Source organism: Onychomys torridus, chromosome 2 (assembly GCF_903995425.1).
Source record: "Onychomys torridus chromosome 2, mOncTor1.1, whole genome shotgun sequence".
In the NCBI taxonomy this organism is placed as follows: Eukaryota; Metazoa; Chordata; class Mammalia; order Rodentia; family Cricetidae; genus Onychomys; species Onychomys torridus.
The window spans coordinates 30,245,930-30,266,828 of NC_050444.1; the positions used below are offsets into that span (position 1 = coordinate 30,245,930).

The 20,899-nt window shown below is 37.3% G+C and overlaps 1 pseudogene; it reads right to left on the reverse strand.

Moving 5' to 3' along the window:
- Positions 1-241: 241 nt before the first annotated feature.
- The window catches only part of LOC118577832, a 32,876-nt pseudogene continuing 12,218 nt past the window's right edge, over positions 242-20,899 (reverse strand).

Consider the following 20,899-nt stretch of genomic DNA (forward strand, 5'->3'; position numbering starts at 1 on the left):
CATGATGGTTTTAGTCACTGAAGAATTCAAATGGGATCTTGAAGAATGTAGACAAATCCTGATAGAGTAAGACAAGCTGAGATGTACTGCAAACATTTAAGGGTTCTTGATGCTGCATTTCAGCCACTTTCTGAATCTTGTGCTAACACCAAATGGAGATGCAAAAAAGCACACTAAGTTGACTTAAGGGCTGTGTGCAGGAACCAAAAAGTCAGGAAAACACACAACATTCCTGAAAGCATCAACCTCCAGGAAGGACTTTACTTTCCTGGATCTTTAGACTGACATCACCTCTCTGTGCACACATAGCTGACTTTATCCTTTGTGTTCCCTTTGGCACAGGTCAGTATTGCCACCACCTCTGACAGTGGTGCAACCCCTGGAAGTGATTTTTATCACCATTCCATGAGGAACTTGGCTCTCGTGGCCAAAGCTTCCCATTCAAATATTCCAATAGATTCATTCCAATGCTCAGCTTGAGTCAGAGCCTCAGCATATTTCTTGCTGCTCTCAGTACCACAGTTCAAGGACATCAACCATCAGGTATGCCAAAGGCCACAACAGCCTGGCCAGTTTAGGCATTCTCCTCAAACTGTCAGTAGTTCTCCATTGTTCTCATGTTTGTACATGAGATCTTTGGCCATCTTGGCCTCTTCTTCGTCATGCAGAGAAATGCCAATCTACATGTTGTTGAGATCCTTAGAAAAGGTAAAAGCCATCCTGTCACCAATGATCATTGAATTGACTTTGTCCAGCATCTTCTTGATCAGCCAGTTCTGGTCTGCAAATTTAGCTCCTCCCAAGCTGGCTATAAAGGATTACTCCTGTGCCTCTCTAATCTTGGTCTCTTACAGTCCCTCCTCTTTCTCAACAATTGGACTCCTGGAGCTCCACCTGGGGCCTGGCTGAGGATCTCTGCATCCACTTCCATCAGTTATTGGATGAGAGTTCCAGCATGACTGTTAGGGTGTTTGGGCATCTGATCACCAGACTAGGTCAGATCAGGCTTTCTCTCGACCACTGCCAGCAGACTACAGAGGATATATCATTGTGGATATTGGGGACCTCTCCAGCACTCTGCCTATTCCTGTTCTAACGTGGTCATCATTTATCATGGTCTGTTATTCCTTGTTCTCCCTTTCTGTTCTTGATCCAGCTGGGATCTCTTGCTCCCCTAAGCTTTCTTCCCCTCAAACCTTGCCCTAAATAGCCAAATGAATGGAAGCACACGAACTATGAACCAAAGGCTGTGGAGCCCCCAGGTGGATCAGACCCTCTGAATAAGTGAGACAATTGAATAGCATGAACTGTTTGGGCATCTAGGCTGTGGGACCTGGACCTGTCCTTAGTGCATGAGCTGGCTGTTTGGAATCTTGAGCTTACACAGGGACACTTTGCTCAGCCTGGAAAGAGGGGACTGGACCTGCCTGTACTGAATCCATCAGGTTTAAATGAATCCCCAGGGGAGTCTTTGCCCTGGAGGAGATGGGAATGGAGGGGAGAGGATGGGGTGAAGGTCGGATGGGGGCAGGAGGGGGAGGACATGGGAACCCATGGCTGATGTGTAAAATTAAAACATAAATATAATAATAATAATAATAATAATAATAATAATAATAATAATAAAAAGGATTACTCCAGACTTTCTGAAGCCTTGGGAAATTAATTCAGCTCCTACATCAAAAATCTGTCTGCCTTCTGTGGCAGATTTACACTGACCATAGAGTTGTGGACTTGGGGTTCTGCCCCCAAAGCATCATTGACATAGACATTCCCTAGTTTGGACAATCCTGGAAGCATCCTTTCCTTTCCCTTCTTTCTCAACATGAAGACAGTGGTTTCCCAAGGAGCGAGGATGCTAGACCCAGCAACTGGATTGGCATAGGTATCATCTACTTCTGGGCCCATACAGTCCTTCAAGAACAGAGTGTCCTTGTCCACCAGAGATTTGAGTTCCACTGCAACTGGCTATAAGGAGTTCTTTTCAGGCATGGAAATACCATCAGACAGGCCTGGGTGATTCATAAAGTCAACAAACACTCTTGGCTCCATTGTACAAGTAGAATTTGATGCTTGAGACAGCAGTCTTGATCCTTTGGTTATTTGTTATCTGGTTATTCTTCATAGGAACATTGAAGTCTATCCTCATCTTCCTCTACACTTGCAGCTTGTCCAAAGTCACCCTGTTAAACAATGATATTTTGGAAACACTGTAGAGTCAAGAGGCCCAGAGCCTAGGAAGAGGATGAAAATCCTTCTTTTTTTTTTAACTATCTTGTTCAGTTGTAAGATGGAGAGAAATGAAATATAACCATTTGGGAATATTTCATGAGTAAAATGTCTCTTTGAGAAATAGATGCACACAGGACCAGGGTCTAGATTAGAACTTTAGTTCTTTTTGTTCAAACCACTGGGATGTGCTGCTGTAATATATTCACTGCCAAGAGATACATTACTGAGCAAATGATGGAATCTATCATATACAGAAAAATTGACTTCCCATCAACTGCATAATATGAAAAGAAAAATTGTAATGAGAAGCACTGTCAAAATGTGAAATGGTATAAAATATATTCAGCATTCACACATAAAAAAGAAAGAGAAGCACCTGGTGCAAATCCTTACAGGGAAATGAATGGGAAGAAGGCTGGGAGGCTGCAGGCTGCATGACGACATTCATATTTACCTTGTGCTAGATTTATTGACTTTTTAAAATCTTGATAAGACTTGGAAAATGGGTTCAGTGAAGGTATAAGGTTTAGATGTGTCTTTGTCAGAAGACAATAATTACAATCCAGCATCAGTCAAAAGACACAGGCTCTCGGAATTCCAATTCTGACTAAATCTGTATTACAACACAGAAAGAATCATTAAAGATTTCATAAATACTTATGTTTTATACATTTCAGACCATCACTTCTTTTGACTGTTTTAAAACCAAAAGATAGACATAGTTGAAATGCTTTCATAGAAATAAAGCTAGAAATTGACTATTCAGCATTTCCCATTGAAATGTAAACATTCTATTAATTGAATAGCCATTCAAAAGTCAATAAATTAGTGGTAAGTGAAACCAGTAAATATTTCACATGAACTTACCTGAAACATTGTATTTATAGTAAATGGTTTTTTCGTTTTGTTTTGTTTTGTTTCTTTGTTTTTTTGTTTGTTTGTTTGTTTTGGGTTTTTTTTTACTTTTTAAATGTTTTTTTTTATTTTATAATTTAATTTAATTTTACATATCAGCCATGGATTGCCCCCCACACACCTCCCCAGCCCACTCCCCATTCCCATCTCCTCCAGGGCAAAGACTCCCCTGGGAATTTAGCTCATCCTGGTAGATTGAGTCCAGGCATGTCCAGTCCCCTCCTCCCAGGCTAAGCAAAGTGTCCCTGCATAAGCCCCAGGTTCCAAACAGTTCAAGCTATTCAACTGTTTCACTTATCCAGAGGGCCTGATCCAGTTGGGGGCTCCTCGGCTATTGGTTCATAGTTCATGTGTTTCCACTAGTTTGGCTATTTGTCCCTGTGCTTTTTCCAATCTTGGTCTCAATGAGTCTCATTCATACAATCCCTCCTCTTTCTCGCCATTTGGAATTCTGGAGCTCCACCTGGGGCCTGGCCTTGGATCTTTGCATCTGCTTCCCTCAGTCATTGGATGAGAGTTCTAGCATGACATTTAGGGTGTTTGTCCACCTGATCACCAGACTAGGTCAGTTTGGGCCTTCTCTCAACCATTGCCAGTAGTCTACAGTGGAGGTATCTTTGTGAATTTCTGGGGACCTCTTTAGCACTTTGCTTCTTCCTATGCTCATGTGGTCTTATTCCATGTTCTCCCTCTTTCTCTCTGTTCTTGATCCAGCTGGGATCTCCCACTCCCATAAGCTGTCTTTCCCTTAAACCTTGCCCTTCATTACCCCCCCCCCTCACGTCCAGGTTGTTCATGTAGGTCTCATCCATTTTTCTGTCATTGGGTGATCCCTGTGTCTTTCTTAGGGTCATGTTTTCTAGGTAGCCTCCCTTGAGTTGTGAGTAGCTGTCTAGACATCTTTGGTTTACTTCTTGTATCCTCCTATGAGTGAGTACATATCATGTTTGTCTTTCTGAGTCTGGGTTACCTCACTCAGGATGATTTTTTCTAGATCCATCCATTTGCCTGCAAACCTCATGATGTCATTGTTTTTCTCTGCTGAGTAGTACTCCATTGTGTATATGTACCATATTTTCTTTATCCATTCTTCAGTTGAAGGGCATCTAGGTTGTTTCCAGGTTCTGGCTATTACAAGCAATGCTGATATGAACATAGCTGAGCAAGTGCCCTTGTGGTATGATTGAGCATACCTTGGGTCTATGCCCAAAAATGGTATAGCTGGGTCTTGAGGGAGATTGATTCCCACTTTTCTAAGGTATTGGTGAAATTATTAAGGCCACTCCACGTAGTTAAAAGGGAGGTTTATTTTGTGGGGTAACTTACAAAATGAAGGGGTAGGTTGCAGGGTCTGGCAAAGGTATAGCGCAGTCTGGTGGTGTTCTCTGGAGAACTCTGCTCGGTCTACCTCCAGCGTCCAGGGTCCCAGAACTATAGATTTTAGTCTATTGATACAAACTTAAAGTTAATTTTGTTATACTGTGTGTATATTTCTATTCTTGTTTAAGATATTATGTTTGTACAGCTCATTTAAAATTGTAATGGATAATTAAAAATAGATTAATAACTGGTCATCTATGATAATCATACTCATAGCCATGTTAGTTAAGTCTTCTAGATATACACAGAGATATTTCACATAGACAGGTAATCTTCAAACACTTCAAAGGTCTACAGAATATGGCATTTAAAATATTTTTAAAATTTAGACTTTCTGGACAGTGAGACATGTCTGCTACTGGCAGCACCAATTTACTTCAGAGAGGAGGATGGGCATTGAAGACACTTCATATGGAGTTTATCTTCACCTTGGCAAAAAATAGCCATTTGGGCAAGAAACTGTTCTTGCCTGGACTGCTTGATCGACTGGACTTACAGGACCCATAAAAAAGGTGACCACTAAACTTTGCTTGACAAAATGGTCCTTCAGTTTCCTGCTTTGCAGAGGAAACTGCCAGACATTCTACAGGACACTAAGAAAAGTGACTGAGAGACTCTAGCCCTGTGGGCTGAAGACAAATGCCCCAACTTTACAAAGGAACATTAAGTGACTGTCCAGGCTGCCAGCTGTCTCTGTCTACCCTGCAAGACTCCCGAAAGTTGCTTGTATCCTTCTCCCGGTTCTCAGGTAATATTATATCCTTCTGAGGTCTTTGATGTGGTTGAAGACTAGATAGTTATAATTTCCTCAGTTATGATAAAAGATAAGTTAGATATAAAACCTTACACCCACAAATATAAGATAGATAGGATATCTTCTTTAATATTGTAACTGTAATTTTTGCTTGATAATTGTTTTGTTATATGTAATTGTAATATGTAAAAGTTAAAACCTTCCTTTAAAAAAAAAAAAGAAAAGAAAAGGGAAAGTGCTGTGGATATCGCTCTGTGTAAGTAAAGTTGTGATTGGCCAGTGGCCAGGCAGGAAGTATAGGTGGGACAAGAGAGAAGAGAATTCTGGGAGGCGGAAGGCTTGGTGGAGAAAGACACCGCCAGCCGCTGCCATGACAAGATGTAAGGTACTGGTAAGCCACAAGCCATATGGCAAAGTATAGACTAACAGAAATGGGTTAATTTAAGATAGAAGAAGTAGATAACAAGCAGCCTGCCACGGCAATACAGTTTGTAAGCTATATAAGTTTCTATGTGTTTACTTGTTTGGGTCTGAGCGACTGTGGGACTGGCGGGTAAGAGAGATTTGTCCTGACTGGGCCAGGCAGGAAAACTCTAACTACACTAAGGAAGTGCCATATTGATTTCCAAAGTGGCTGTACTAGCTTGCATTCCCACCAGCAGTGGAAGAGAGTTCCCTTTGCTCCACATCCTCTCCAGCATAAGCTGTCTTCTGTGTTTTTTATCTTAGCCATTTTGAAGGGTGTAAGGTGGTATCTCAGAGTCATGTTGATTTGCATTTCCCTGATGATTAAGGATGTTAAGCAATTCCTTAAATGTCTTTCAGCCATTTGAGATTCCTCTGTTGAGAATTCTCTGTTTAGCACTATAACCCATTTCTTAATTGGACTGTTGGGCATTTTGATGTCTAATTTCTTGAGTTCTTTATATATTCTGGATATCAGCCCTCTGTCAGATGTGGATTTGGTGAAGACCTTTTCCCATTCTGTAGGCTGTTGCTTTGTCTTGTTGACTGTGTCCTTTGCTCTCCAAAAGCTTCTCAGTTTCAAGAGGTCCCATTGATTGATTGTTTCTGTCAGTGTCTGTGCTACTGGTGCTATATTTAGGAAGTGATCTCCTGTGCCAATGCATTCCATACTACTTCCTACTTTCTCTTCTATCAGGTTCAGAGTAACTGGATGTTTTTAAGGGAAAATAATGAATTTTGGAAAATTGCTATTGTATCTAATTTGCATTGTGCTCATTTAATAAGTATAAACAAAAATATCTAAGATTCATGAATTAAAAAACAGTATACATTTCAACAGTTTGAAATTTTTGTCCCAAGACAGAGACTGTACCTTTGTGCTGATTTTGTTACCTTCAGCTCAGTTCAGAAGCAGAAAATGTCTTATTGTCCTCAAATACATGTATTTCCCCAGCACTTTTTTATTTGCTCATTTATCTTCTTGAGACAGTATCTTGCTATACTACCCAGGGTATTTTTTCATATTAACTTTATTTACTTTGGGTAAATATTTATTTAAGCAGTGGTTACAAACAGTTACAAGTTATTATTAATCAAATCATTGCTCAAAGTTTTGCATAATACTTGCTAAGTTAAATGTCTTGCTTTGGCAAAGGCTATTTTTATTTTCATTTTCATTCACCAGATACAAATACTTTATAAAGTCCAACATTTAGAGATATATAAGAGAAAAGATAATTTGAAGAAATTAACCAGGCTAATATTTACCTGAATTCGTAACATTTCATTATTTAATTACACATTCTAATTAAAATTTTGCTAGAATAACAACTGTACTTTGTTGCACAGTCACCATAGCACTGCTCTCTATTTCATTCAGTTCATACAACTTCCCTGTAACTGAGATTTCAATATCTGTTATTAGTTTATATATGCAAAGCACTTAGATAAATTAATCACTTACAAGAGACTGAATCAAATTCAAAACTGGGATTGTCCAATTCCCAGACATCTACTTTGGGCAATATAGAGTTAAGGATTCTTTTCTAATTTTCAATATTCTTATACTATGTAAGTGGATGCTAATATTTCTGTTGTTTTATTAATTATATTGATTTATTTATTTTATATTCTGGCCACAGTTTCCCCTCCCTCTTGTCCTCCCATTTCTTCCCCTACTTCCCCTCTCTCCCTCAATCCACTCCTCCTTTTCTCTTCACAATGGGGCAGGCCTCCCATGGATATCAACAAAACATGGCATACAAGTTGCAGTAAGAATAAGCACCTCCCCATTTATTAAGGCCGGACAAGGAAGTGAGAAATTGGTTCCCAAAAGCCAGCCAAAGCATTAGTGACAAACCTGCTCTCACTGTTAGGAGTCCCACAAGTATACCAAGCTACACACACAATTGTCACATATATGCAGAGGGCCTAGGTCAGTTTCATACTGGCTCCCTGGTTGTCAGTTCAGACTCTATGAGCTCTTATGAACCCGGTTAGTTGATTCTGTGGGTTTCCTTGTGATGTCCTTGACCCTTCTGGCTCATCCAATCCTTTCTCCCTCTCTTCAGCAGGATTCCCCAAGCTCAACCTAATGTTTGACTGTGGATCTCTGCATATGTTTCCATCAGTAACTGAATCAGTAACTAACTTCTGATAACAATCAGGCTAGGAACCAATCTATGAGTATAGCAGAATATCATTAGACATCATTATGTTGACTTTTTTTTCCTCCAGTCATATTTCATGCTATCATACATCTCTGGGCCATCTAGCTTCTAGGTCCTGGCCTTCCAGGAAGTGTCATGGGTGGGCTCACTCTGTGGCATGTGTCTCAGACTAGATCAGTCATTGGTTGGATGCTCCCACAATCTGTGCCACACTTTCCTCAGCACATCTCATAAACAGGACAGACTGTAGGTCAAAAGTGATGTGCAGCTGGATTGGTGTCCCAACTCCTCCCACTGGAAGTCTTGCCTGGTCACAGGAGATAACCATTTCAGGCTACAATACATACCCACTATTGCTAGGAGTCTTGGCTGGGGTCATCTTTGTAGATTCTTGGGAGTTTCCATTGTACCAACCCGAAATGCACCCCCTTTTTCTGGTCACCTTACTACTCTTCCTCCCATGTGCCCCCAACCTGATCTCCTATGTTCCATCCCCACCTGCCCCCAATCCATTCAGCCAGTCTCTTCTATTTCCCCTTCCCAGGAAGATCCTAGGATCCCTACCCCGCCACCCACTGCCACCGCCACCACCGCCTTGAGCCCTCCTTGTTACCTAACCTGTCTGGCTCTATGGATTATAGCTTGGTTACCCTTTATTTTATAACTAATATCCACTTATAATTGAATAAATACCATGTTTGTCTATTTGTGTCTGGGTTACCTCACTCAGGATGATGTTTTTCTAGTTCATTTCTTTTGCTTGCATATTTCATGCTGTTGTTGTTTTTAACAGATGAGTAATACTCCATTGTGTAAAGGTACCACATTTTCTTTATCCATTCCCAGCTGAGGTACATCTAGGTTGTATCTATGTTCTAGTTTTTATGAATAAAGCTGCCAGGAACATAGTTGAGCAAGTGTCCTTGTAGTATGATTGACCAACCTTTGGGTATGTGCCCAAGAGTGGTACAGATGGGTCTTAAGATAGATCTATTTCCAATATTCTGTGAAAATTCCGTATTGATTTCCTAAGTAGTTGTACACATTTGCACTTCCACCAGTAATGTAGAAGTGTTCCCTTAGCTCCACATGCTCTCCAACATAGGCTATCATTTATGTTTATCTTAGCCATTCTGACAGGTGTAAGATGGAATCTCAGAGTCATTTTTATATACATTTCACTGATGACTAAAAATGTTGAACATTTTTTTCAGTGATTCTCTATCCTTTGAAATGCCTCTGTTGAGAATCCTTTGTTCAGATTTGCATCCCACATCTTTAATTGGATAATTTGGTTTGTTGATATCTAGTTTCCTGAGTATATATTTTGTATACTAGATCTCTGTCAGGCACGGAGGTGGTGAAAATCTTTTCCAATTCTGTAGGCTGTCATTTTGTTCCATTGATGGTGCCCTTTGCCTTACAGAAGCTTTTTGGTATCATGAGGTCCCATTTATTGATTGTCAACCTTAGTACCAGTGCTACTAGTATTATATTCAGGAAGTTGTCTCCTGTGCCAATGCATTGAAGGCTGTTCCTCACTCTCTGTTCTATCAGGTTTAGTGTGTCTGGTTTTATGTTAAGGTCTTTGATCCACATGGACTTGAGTTTTGTGCAGGGTATGGAATTGTTTGCATTCTTCTTCATGCTGGCATCCAGCTAGACCAGCATCATTTTCTAGCACACACTGTTTTTTTTTTTTTTTCCATTGTGTATTTCTGACTTCTTTGTCTAAAATCAAGTTTCCATAGGTGTGTAGATTTATATCTAAGTCTTTCATTCCATTCTATTGATTTACCTGTGTGATTTAAGCCAATATAATGTAGTTTTTAGTACTATAGCCCTGTAATAGAGGTTGAAATCAGGGATGGTGATACCTCCTGAAATTCTTTTATTGTACAGGATTGTTTTAGCTATCCTGTGTTTTTTGTTTCTCCATATGAAGGTGAGTATTGTTCTTTCAAGGTTTGTAAAGAATTGTTTTGGAATTTTAATGGAGATGGCTTTACATCTGTAGATTGCTTTTAGGTAAGATGGCCTTTTTTTGTTTTGTTTTGTTTTGTTTTGTTTTGTTTTGTTTTGTTTGTTGTTGGATTTTTTTCGAGACAGGGTTTCTCTGTGTAGCTTTGTGCCTTTCCTGGAACTCACTTGGTAACTTGGTAGCCCAGGCTGGCCTCGAACTCACAGAGATCCGCCTGCCTCTGCCTCCTGAGTGCTGGGATTAAAGGCATGTGCCACCACTGCCTGACAAAATGGCCATTTTTACTAGATTAATCCTATGGATCCATGAGCAAGGGCAATCTTTCCATTTTGTGTACCTTCTCCAATTTCTTATTCAAAAACTTGAAGCTCTTGTCATACAGGTCTTTTACTTGCTTGCTTAGAATTATCCCAAAATATTTTATATTATTTGTGACTATCAAAGTATTATTTCCCTGATTTCTTTCTCAGCCTATGTACAATTTGTGTGTAAGTGGGCTACTGAGTTGTTGTTTTTGTTTGTTTTGTTTTGTTTTTTGAGTTAATCTTGTATCAAGTCACTTCACTAAAGGTGTTTATCAGGTGTAAGAGTTTCCTGGAAGAATTTTGGGGTCACTTATGTTTACTATGATATCATTTGTAAGTAATGATAATTTGACTTCTTCCTTTCCATTTAGTATCCCCTTGATTTCCATTAGTTTTCTTATTGCTTTAACTAGAACTTCAAGTACTATATTGAATGGATATGGAGAGAGTAGACAGCCTTGTCTCGATCCTGATATTAGTACAGAACAAAATTTGAGTTTCTCTCCATTTGATTTGATGCTGTCTTCTGGCTTGCTGTATATGGGTTTTATTATGTTTAGGTATATCCCTCCTATGGCTGTTGTCGCTAAGACTTTTATCACGAGGGGGTATTGGCTTTTGTCAAAGTTTTGTTCAGCATCTAATGAGAGGATCATGTATTTTTTCTTTCAGTTTATTTATAGAGTAGGTCACATTGACTGATTTTTGTTTGTTGAACCATTCCTGTAGCTATGGGATGAAGCCTACTTGATCATGGTAGATGATCTTTTGGAAATGTTATAATCAGTTTTCAAATATTTTGTTGAGTATTTTACATCAATGTTCATGAGTGAAATTGATCTGTATTCCTCTTTCTTTGTTGAATCTTTGTCTGGTTTGGGTATTAGGGTGACTGTGGCATCATAAGATTAATTTGTCGATTTTCCTTCTTTTGTTTCTATTTTGTGGAATAATTTAAAGAATATTGGTAGTAGGTCTTCTTTGAATGTTTGGTAAAAATCTGCACAAAAACCATCTGGCCCTGAGCTTTTTTTTAGTTATAAGCCTTTAATGACTGCTTCTATTTCCCTCATTGTTATAGATTTAAATAAAAAATTTATCTGATATTGTTTTAACTTTGGTAAGAGTTATCTGTGGAGAAAATGGTCCATTTCTTTTAGATTTTTCAATTTTGTGTAATACAGGTTTGTGAAGTATAACCTAATAATTGTTTGGATTTCCTCAAGTATCTATTGTTATATCCCCCTTTTTATTCCTGATTTTATTAATTTGGATATTCTTTCTCTGTCTTTTAGTTAGTTTGGATAAGGGTCTGTCTATCTTGTTGATTTTCTCAAAGAATCAACTCTTTGTTTCATTGATTTTTTTGTATTCTCTTTGTCTCTATTTTATTGATTTCAGACATAAATTTGATTATTTACTGCCCTCTATTCCTTTTGGGTGTTTTTGCTTCTTGCTGTTCTAGAGCTTTCAGGTGTGCTGTTAGATTGCTGCTATTAGATCTCTTGAATTTGTTTCTTCGGGAACTTAGTACTGTCAACATTCATCTTATCACTGCTTTCATTGTGTCTCATAAGTTTGGGTGTGTTGTGCATTCATTTTCATTGAATTCTAGGAAGTCATTAATTTCATTCTTTCTTCCTTGACCCAGTGGTAATTCAATAGAAAGTTCTTCACTTTCCCAGAGATTCCAGGCTCTCTGTTGTTTCTGTTGTTATTGCAATCTAGCTTTATTCCATGATGGCCTGATGAGATACAAGGTCTTATTTCAATTTTCTTGTATCTGTTGAAACTTGCTTTGTAATTCAGTATATGGTCAATTTTGGAGAAAGTTCCATGAGTTGCTGAGAAAAGGATATATTATCTGTGTTTGAGTGAAATGTTCTTTAGATATCTATTAGGCTCATTAGAGTCATAACGTCTGTTATTCCCATTATTTCTCTGTTGAGTTTCTGTCTGGCAGACCAGTCCACTGGTGAGAGTGGAGTGTTGAAGTCTCCCACTATTAATGTGTGGGGTTTAAGCTTTAGTAATGTTTCTCTTATAAATGTAGATGCCCTTGCATTTGGGACATAGATGTTCAGAACTGTGACACCATCTTAGTGGAATTTTCCTTTGATACGTATGAAATGTCCTCTATCCCTTGATTAATTTTAGTGTGTTTATTTTGGTAGATATTAAGACAGCTACACCAGCTTGCTTCTTAGGTCCATTTGATTGGGAAATCTTTCCAAACCTTTCCTTTGAGGTAATGTCTGTCTTTGATGTTGAGGTGTGTTTATTGTATAAAGCAAAAGAATGGATTCTGTTTTCATATCCATTCTGTTAGCCTGTGTGTTTTTAATTGGAGACTTGAGTCCATAGATGTTGTTGATATTAATGACCAGTGACTGTTAATTTATGTGGATTTTTTTTTTGGGGGGGGGTTGTAGTTGGTGGTGGTTTGTGTGTGTATGTTTACTTCCCTTCTTTAGGGTTTGCTGGTGTGAGATTATCTATTGCCTGTGTTTTCATGGATGTACCTAACTTCCTTGGGTTGGAATTTTCCTTCTAGTATCTTCTGTAGGGCTAGATTTGTAGATAGATATTGTTTAAATTTGACTTTGCCATGTATTATCGTGTTTTCTCCTTCTAAAGTTATTGAAAAGTTGGCTGGATATAGTAGTCTAGGATGGCATCCATGGTCTCTTAGAGTTTGTAAGATATAGCTGTCCAGGCCCTTATAGATTTTAGAGTCTCCATTGAGAAACCAAGTATAATTCCAATAGGTCATCATTTTTATGTTACTTGGCCTTTCCCCCTTGTAGCTATTAATATTCTTTCATTATCTTTACATTTAGTGTTTTGATGATGATGTGGTAAGGGGGGGATTTTTCTGGTACAGTCTATTTGGTGTTCTGTAAACTTCTTGTACTTGTAAAGAAGTATAGGTATATAATTCTTTAGTTTGGGAAAATTTTCTTCTATGATTTTGTTATGGGCCTTTGAGCTAGGATTCTTCTCCTTCTTCTATTTCTGTTATTCTTATGATAGATCTTTTTATAGTGTCCCAGATTTCCTGGATGTTTTGTGTTAGGAATATTTTAGATTTAACATTTTCTTAGATGGATGAATCTATTTCAGCTATAGTGTCATCAATGCCTGAGATTCTTTCTTCAATCTCTTATGTTCTGTTGGTGATGCTTGCATATGTAGTTGTTCACAAACTCATATCATTTCTAGAAATCTCTAAGTTTGTGTTTTCTTTATTGCTTCTACTTTGATTTCATATCTTGAATAGTTTGCTTCACCTATTTTTTCTCTTCTTTATTTCATTTATTTATTTAGTTTCTTTGTTTTTTTTACTCTCTTTGCTTTCTTGGCATTCTGTAAGAGATTTATGGATTTCCTCCTATTGTTGTTTGTCTTTTCCTCGATTTCTTTAAGGATTTTTTTCATTTCCTCTTTAAGGACGGCTATCATCTTCTTAAAATTATTTTTAAGGTCTTTTGTTTGTTTGTTTGTTTTAGCTACGTTGGAATGTTCTGGTCTTGCTATTATAATGCATCAAAATGTTGCTATTTTGCTGGGTTCTGGTGGTGTCATATTGCCCTTTCTTTTATTAAAATTGTATTCTAACATTGGCATTTAGGCATCTGGGTTTGGGATGGTTATAGTTCTAGGTGTTGAATTCTGCATTTGTCTTTGTTGTATGGGTGTTTTTTTCCTTTGTTTCTGTTTTCTATCTGGCTTTTTGGCCTAAGTGGTCAATTATTCTGGTGACTAGAGAGTATTCAGGTTCACTATGGTATCTCTACTGAGGTTTTGAGTGCCTTGGGTCCCTAGATCTGGCCTGACTTCTGGTAAAGCCAAAGCCTTCTTCCAAAGTTGTAGACCAGAATATAGAGCCTGGGATAGGGGATACTGCCTGGGGTTATTGGGTGGGTTTTAATAAATGTTAGTAGTCAGTGGTCAGTGTCTTACCTGGGGTCTCTAGGACCAGTTTAGCTCTGGTATCTGTAGGGAATCTGCAGGGAGACACACAAGAAAAACAACTCAGATGAAAAAGAGTGGAAATAAAGCTAAAATAGCTAACAACTAATTTTGTCAATTTGGGAGAAAAAAATCTCCAGTGGGTAGATTGGACCCACAAGAAATATACTTGAATTGTGTAACATATCTATTTATTTTTTACCAGAGAGTAATGGGTGCTCTGTTGATGAGTATGCTCATCCAAATGCATGTTAGTTGTGACTCAGGGTTAAAAATATTTCCTCTTTAGGAGTTGAAGTGAGAAAAGAACCATTAATATTCCTTAATATTCTTAATTCTGTGGCTTGTTTAAAGATAATATATTACCACTACAAAGTAATGTACAAAGAATCTGAGGTCCAGGCAATGGAAAACCATGCAGGCACTAAAAGAAACAAACTATTGAAACAGATAACATGGGTGAACTGCCTGGTCTTTTCCTTTCTCCTTTGAGTAAAGAAAAATGTGTACACATCTTCAGTACTCAGGAGATATTATAAATGATTAAAATATGTTTGAAATGATTTAATAGCTGAAATATAGTAGTATTCAGTGAGGTATGCAGAAATTGAAATTTTCATGTAGTATTGATGAAAACTAAATTCTTTGTAAATGTTCTATAGCATCTCAGACTATATATTACTAAATCTAGGGATTCCTGTGTTAAGTATACACTATCACTGAGCTATACTCCCAGCCCTACAGTTCTATTGTGTATGAGCATCTCTTGGACTGAAAATCACATTTCTGAAAATTATCTTCTAAAGAAATGCCACACGTAGTTATCTCCAAGTTAGAACAGTAGTCCTAGTCTACATTATAATGGCTATATGTTTTAAAAAATTTAATGATGAGTGATAATGAAATAAATGATAGTACATGGAATATCAGACAGTCACTAAAATGATGGTATGAAACTATTTTCATCACACCAAAAGAAGACACAACAGATATGCAAAAAATCCAGATCACTCTTCTGTGATTAAATGCACATGAATACAGAGAAACACACAGAGATTCACTGAAACTTGATGATAAATATGGCTGCCAGTGTTTCTATTTTGAAATATGAAATAATTATTGAAAAATACTTATAATTGAAAAAGATATGGTAGCTAGCTTAGTGAAAGAGGAACTAAGTAAAAGGAATTAAGAATGAGGTTTTTACTGGGACAGTACAAATTGAGCCAAAGTCAGCACATATAATTATAGTATCAAAACTATTGTATTTCTATATAAGAGCAACAGATAACTTCAACAAGAGTGGCAATAAGAATAATTAGATGTGTGAATATGATCAAAACACAATGTATAAAATTTCACCAAAAAATGAAAGAAGGATGCTTATGAATATATTTAACATATTAAATGTATAGTGAGAAGCTGCTGTGTGGCAGGCCCCATTCTCCACACAGAAACACAAACAGAAAATTATCTGTGACTCTCATGGAATTTAATGTTGGCTCCATTTCTTTTATACTCCAGGTAACTTTTCAATGAACATTCCTCATTCGTTTTATAGAATCTTGTTCTTTTAGATTATTTCTACAATTTATGTATTACAGAGTGCCCAAGCTTTAACCTGCGAGTAGCAGATTATATGCACATTGCTAAATGTCCATTGAGTGGATGGGATTGTAAAAAAGCACTGGCATTTTAAACAACAGAAAAATCTAATCCCATATTTAACTTGAATCTAGTTTTTAAGTATTTTAAATTGTAAAGAAATATTAATTCCAAAATATCTCATATCTCTCTAATTTAAAGGAGGAATTTGTTAATATTTAAAATTGTTATTTTAGAAAGCTGGTCCAAAAATCAGCAAAAACTTCCTTATAGAAAGAAAAAACTACATTTGCTACTGAAATTTCTACTAATATTTCTCCTGTGTAAATTTAATCATTTCTCTCCAAAAATTAGTCAAGTTCAAAACTAAATCAATCTTTGAAAAGGTTCAATGGGAAGGAAACGTGCTCTCTTACTTAAAAGTGTAGCTCTGTGCTACCTAATTCAAATACCAGCATAGAAAGTATATATGGTGGGTACAGAAGAAATAAAAAGTCTTGTCAACCCTGAAGTTCGCAGATTTGTAAGTGACATAGTTTTAAAGTAGAGGATTATCACCTTTCCTGGAGGTGAGAGGAAGGTTCCCAGAAATAAAACATCCCTGTTAAGCAAGAGGCAAGTTTCCAACATGGCAAACACATGCACAACCACACATGCTTTAGAATGTGCAAAAGAAAAATCAAAGGCCACCACAGAAACATTCCTATATAGTTATTCAAACATTGAGTGTATGGCACATAATATTACTTAAGCTCCTGAATATTTGCTTAATATACTTTCCTATATCAAAGCTTTTAAAAATGAGGGAAAGTAATGTGTTTTTATATTGATTTTGGAATTATTCCCAATTATTATATAGTAAGGTTTCTTGGGTGTTCTAGGAACCATCCTAAAACTATATGTATCCAGAAATTATTATTCTAGATATAATGCTTATACAAATCCCAACAAATACAAAAAATTGATAGTTCACAAAAAGTCAGTTGTCATTATTTGAATGTTTAAAAAAGAGAGAATAGCCCATACTCACCCACAGCACTGACAAAAGTATTAAAAATAGAGAAGCACAAAAGAAATATAAGGTCTCTACCATTTTGTTACAAGAGGTGATGGGACATGTAAGAAGCATGCTGTCTTGGTCAGTTGGTTCTTGTTCTCTGGTTCGTGGAGTCCCTTGGAGCTGCCTGCTCCTCCAGTGCTATAAGAAGAATCTCTTACTTCTCCAAACAATCAAAACACGAATCCTGAGGTCCAGGCAACGGAAAACCATGCAGACACTACAAGAAACAAACTACTGAAACAGATAACATGGGTGAACTGCAAAACAGCTGGTTTCAAAAAATGTATCTGTTGCTTTCATTTATTTGAAGTTCTGAAAAAAAATCTCTCTGCTACTGAGGGAAATCACTGGTTTTCAGCATAAAAACTGGACTTGCAATTACATGGAAATGTGGAAAGGAGTGGTTTAGGAAGAGACATATCTTGGCTTTGGCATATGTTACACCAGCATGTATATTATCCCTATATTCCCTAAAATGCACAAAATTCTATGCTCAAACTGGCTTTCTGTTTGGTGTATAGTTTAAGTGTTAATAAAGTAGAATTTAAATTCCATCAAAGAAAAACAAATAGAGAAAGAATGGGAATACTTCTTCAGGTGTAAGAAAGACTACCATTTTTCTACATACTAGTAATGCGTTCCATGTGTGGACAATGGATTTATTATAAACAGATATCAAGAAACTGAAAAAGGCCACCAAACTTTTCTATACTTTGTATATTAAGATATTGACGTACAGTAACCACAAAGTTAGTTCAAACTAAACACATTTTGTAAATCACAGCCTAATCAGAATGTAAGTAATTCCTAATATAGTCAGAGTTCTCTGTATGTTACCTCTACAATCCAAATCCATTTATAAGAAATCATGGAGTTACACTAATACCTACAATGACATTCTATTTCATCATAAAATGTATTACAGGGCTGGGGGATTGGCTCAGTAGGTAAAAAGCCCTTACTTGATAAATTGAGCTCAGATCTCCAGAAAGTGTGTAAAAAGTGTGGTACCACCATCATCCCAGCATTCCTCCTGATAGATGGGAAACAGAGACAGGAGAATTGCCTGAAATCTCATAGGCCAGGTAGGCTGCAGAACATATGAGGCCCAAACAATATGAGAGCCCCTGCCTGAAATAACATACAAAGAAAGAAGTGACACCTGAAATCTGTCCTCTCTTCATAATTAGAAGAACATGTGAAATGACCACACACACACACACACACACACACACACACACACACACACACCCCTTAAAGTAGTTCAAGTAGTTCATTTCTAGATTTTATCAAAAAAATTAAGAGAATATTTGTTAAATTTCTATCTTTAACTGAAAGCATAAACTGAGAAAGTTTATGTTTAACATAATTGCCCATTAAAAGTTAGATTGAACCTACTACTCTCCATATAAAAGATTAAGAACTTTCCACCTATAATTTTTCCTATGTACTAGAAATTTAGAACAACAAAAGAAAATAATTACTATGGAAATCAATGAGTTTATAACCCTTTAAAAGCAAAACCACACATGGAAATACTTACTATTTGTGGCTTATTAAATATTCCTCTCCATTTATTCTAGTTTACATTGTGTTGCTGTGATAAATGCATGCCCAGCAAGAACTTGAAGAGTATGATAAGATAAAAAGGGAGATTATTGAATCTACTTTTAAAAAAGAACTACTTGTTTTACATAGGATAAGTAATGAAATTTTTTTGTCTGAGTTGATCAAATGTTACTGGACCGGACATTGTTAATATATATAATGGAGTTTTTTGTCTGAATCTGTCTAATGATAATGGACTAGACATCATTAATGTAATTCTTGACTGTATATATTGTATATCCGTATTGGATAGTTTTTCTTGTATTAGTTATAAGCTTTTTTAAATTTTAGACAAAAATAGGGGAAATGTGGTGGTATTGTGTTCCCCAAAATATAGTGCACCCTAATAAATTTATCTGGTGTCAGAGAACAAAACAGCCACTAGATATAGAGGCCAGAAAATGGTGGCACTCACACCTTTAATCCTAGCATTCCAGAGGCAGAGATCCATCTGGATCTCTGTGAGTTCAAGGCCATACTGGAAACATCCAGGCATGGTGACTCATGCCTTTAATCCCAGGAAGTGACGGCAGAAAGCAGAAAGATATATAAGGTGTGAGGACCAGGAACTAGAGCTAGTTAAGGTTTTAGGCTTTTAGCAGCAGTTGAACTGAGATTCATTCTGGCTGAGGACTCAGAGACTTCCAGTCTGAGGAAACAGTATCAGCTGAGGAAATGGTGAGGTGAGGTAGCTGTGGCTTGTCTGCTTCTCTGATCTCCCAGCATTCACCCCAATACCTGGCCCTGAGTTTATTTTATTAATAAGACCTTTAAAGATTCCTGCTGTAGGAGTAAAGGGTTTATTTCATCTTACACTTTCAGGTTAAGGTCCATAACTGAGAAAAATCAGGGCAGGAACTCAAGAGTGGAACACAGAGGCAGGAATCATGAAGGAAGCCTGGTTGGTGACTGACTTGCTGCCTGTCTTCTCACAGCTTGCTTGCTTATATAATCCAGGTCCACTTGCTTAGGGGTAGTGCTGCCCATAGTGGGCTGTGCCATCCATGTCAATTATCTATCAAAACAGTGTCCCACAGACATGGGTCAGTTTGATGAAGACTATTCTCAGAGTGAAGTTCCTCCTCCCCAGGTTACTCTCGTTTGTGTCGGGTTAATAATAAAACCTAACAAGTATACCATGCACACCAACAGTTTTTCTGACCTATTTTGGTTGGAATTCTGGGCAGTATCATCGTTTCCTTACTTGGGTTCAGCTAAACAAAAGTTAATTTCATCTAATCAATGAATAACTATTGTAATAACACATAAAAGCTAATTGTGATATTCAACGCTAAGAAATCATAGATCTTACCCTGTCACAGACTTAACAATTTAAAGAAGATAAACAGCAAAAGTCACTGTGAAACCTATACCCTGAGGGTATCTTCCCATGTCCTTTTCTACATCAAATACCCACTTATGATATAGAATAAAAGGAGAGATTGCAAACTCAGTGGGGGAATTTAAATTATGAAATCATACCCTTTCATATCCCAAAGAGTTTGTGGATGCCTCATCCACCCATGGATTGCAGGGTTATAAGTAAACAACTCTACCAGTTCTTTGTTCTTGCTGCTGATGTGACACAAACAATTCTTATAACTTTTGATCTTGGATTATTAATTAATAGCTCTCTCATCACTTTGTTTATAGTGACAGTGCTATTCTACTTATTAAAATTATCTGTATAGTGCAATCTTCAAAATTCAAAAGTTTGAATTATTGACTTCCCCCTAATTTGGCTTGGTACAATCTCATCATAGAAAATTTGTGGAATGACAAATTGAGACTGATCCAGATCCCCCAATTCTAAATTACAATATCCAGTCACTCCAAGAGAAGGGAAACAACTCACTCTCCACAGACTAGTATGGCTGATAGGAACCAAAATCATATAGCATGTATGTGCTTTGTATTACATCCACTCAAAGACTACTCTACACATTGGAGCATTTCAGAGATCAATGTATTGAAGTTTCCATAGTGCAAACCAATAATCTCCTCCTCCAGCCTCTGCTGATCTCCTCTTCCCAGTGACTTCACCTTTCCAGATGGGCTTTGTAAATGAAATCCATCTCAAGGATTTCCCTGCCTGCCTATCTCTTCCCTACAGATATACTGGGCTCTCTCTCATACTTGCTCCAGCTGGAAAGATTGTTAGCTTGCAATAAGACTTCTATGCCTTTGTCTTTGCAGTGAAATAGATGCCCTATGGGTATTCTCTGGATGTCAAGATTCTGTCATGAGTCAGATACAAATTCTCTAACCTTCAGAGGAGTAAGTGAAATTTGAACCTCTTTTCGCTGTCTTTGGGAGAAGGGAGGCCCTACCTTTTTCCCTTACTGAAAAATATTTCTTTCTAAAATTGTTCTGACAAACTTGCCACATCAATGCAATGGATGAGAATTGTTGGATTATTAACACCAAAAGAAATCCTTTCCCAAGTTAATA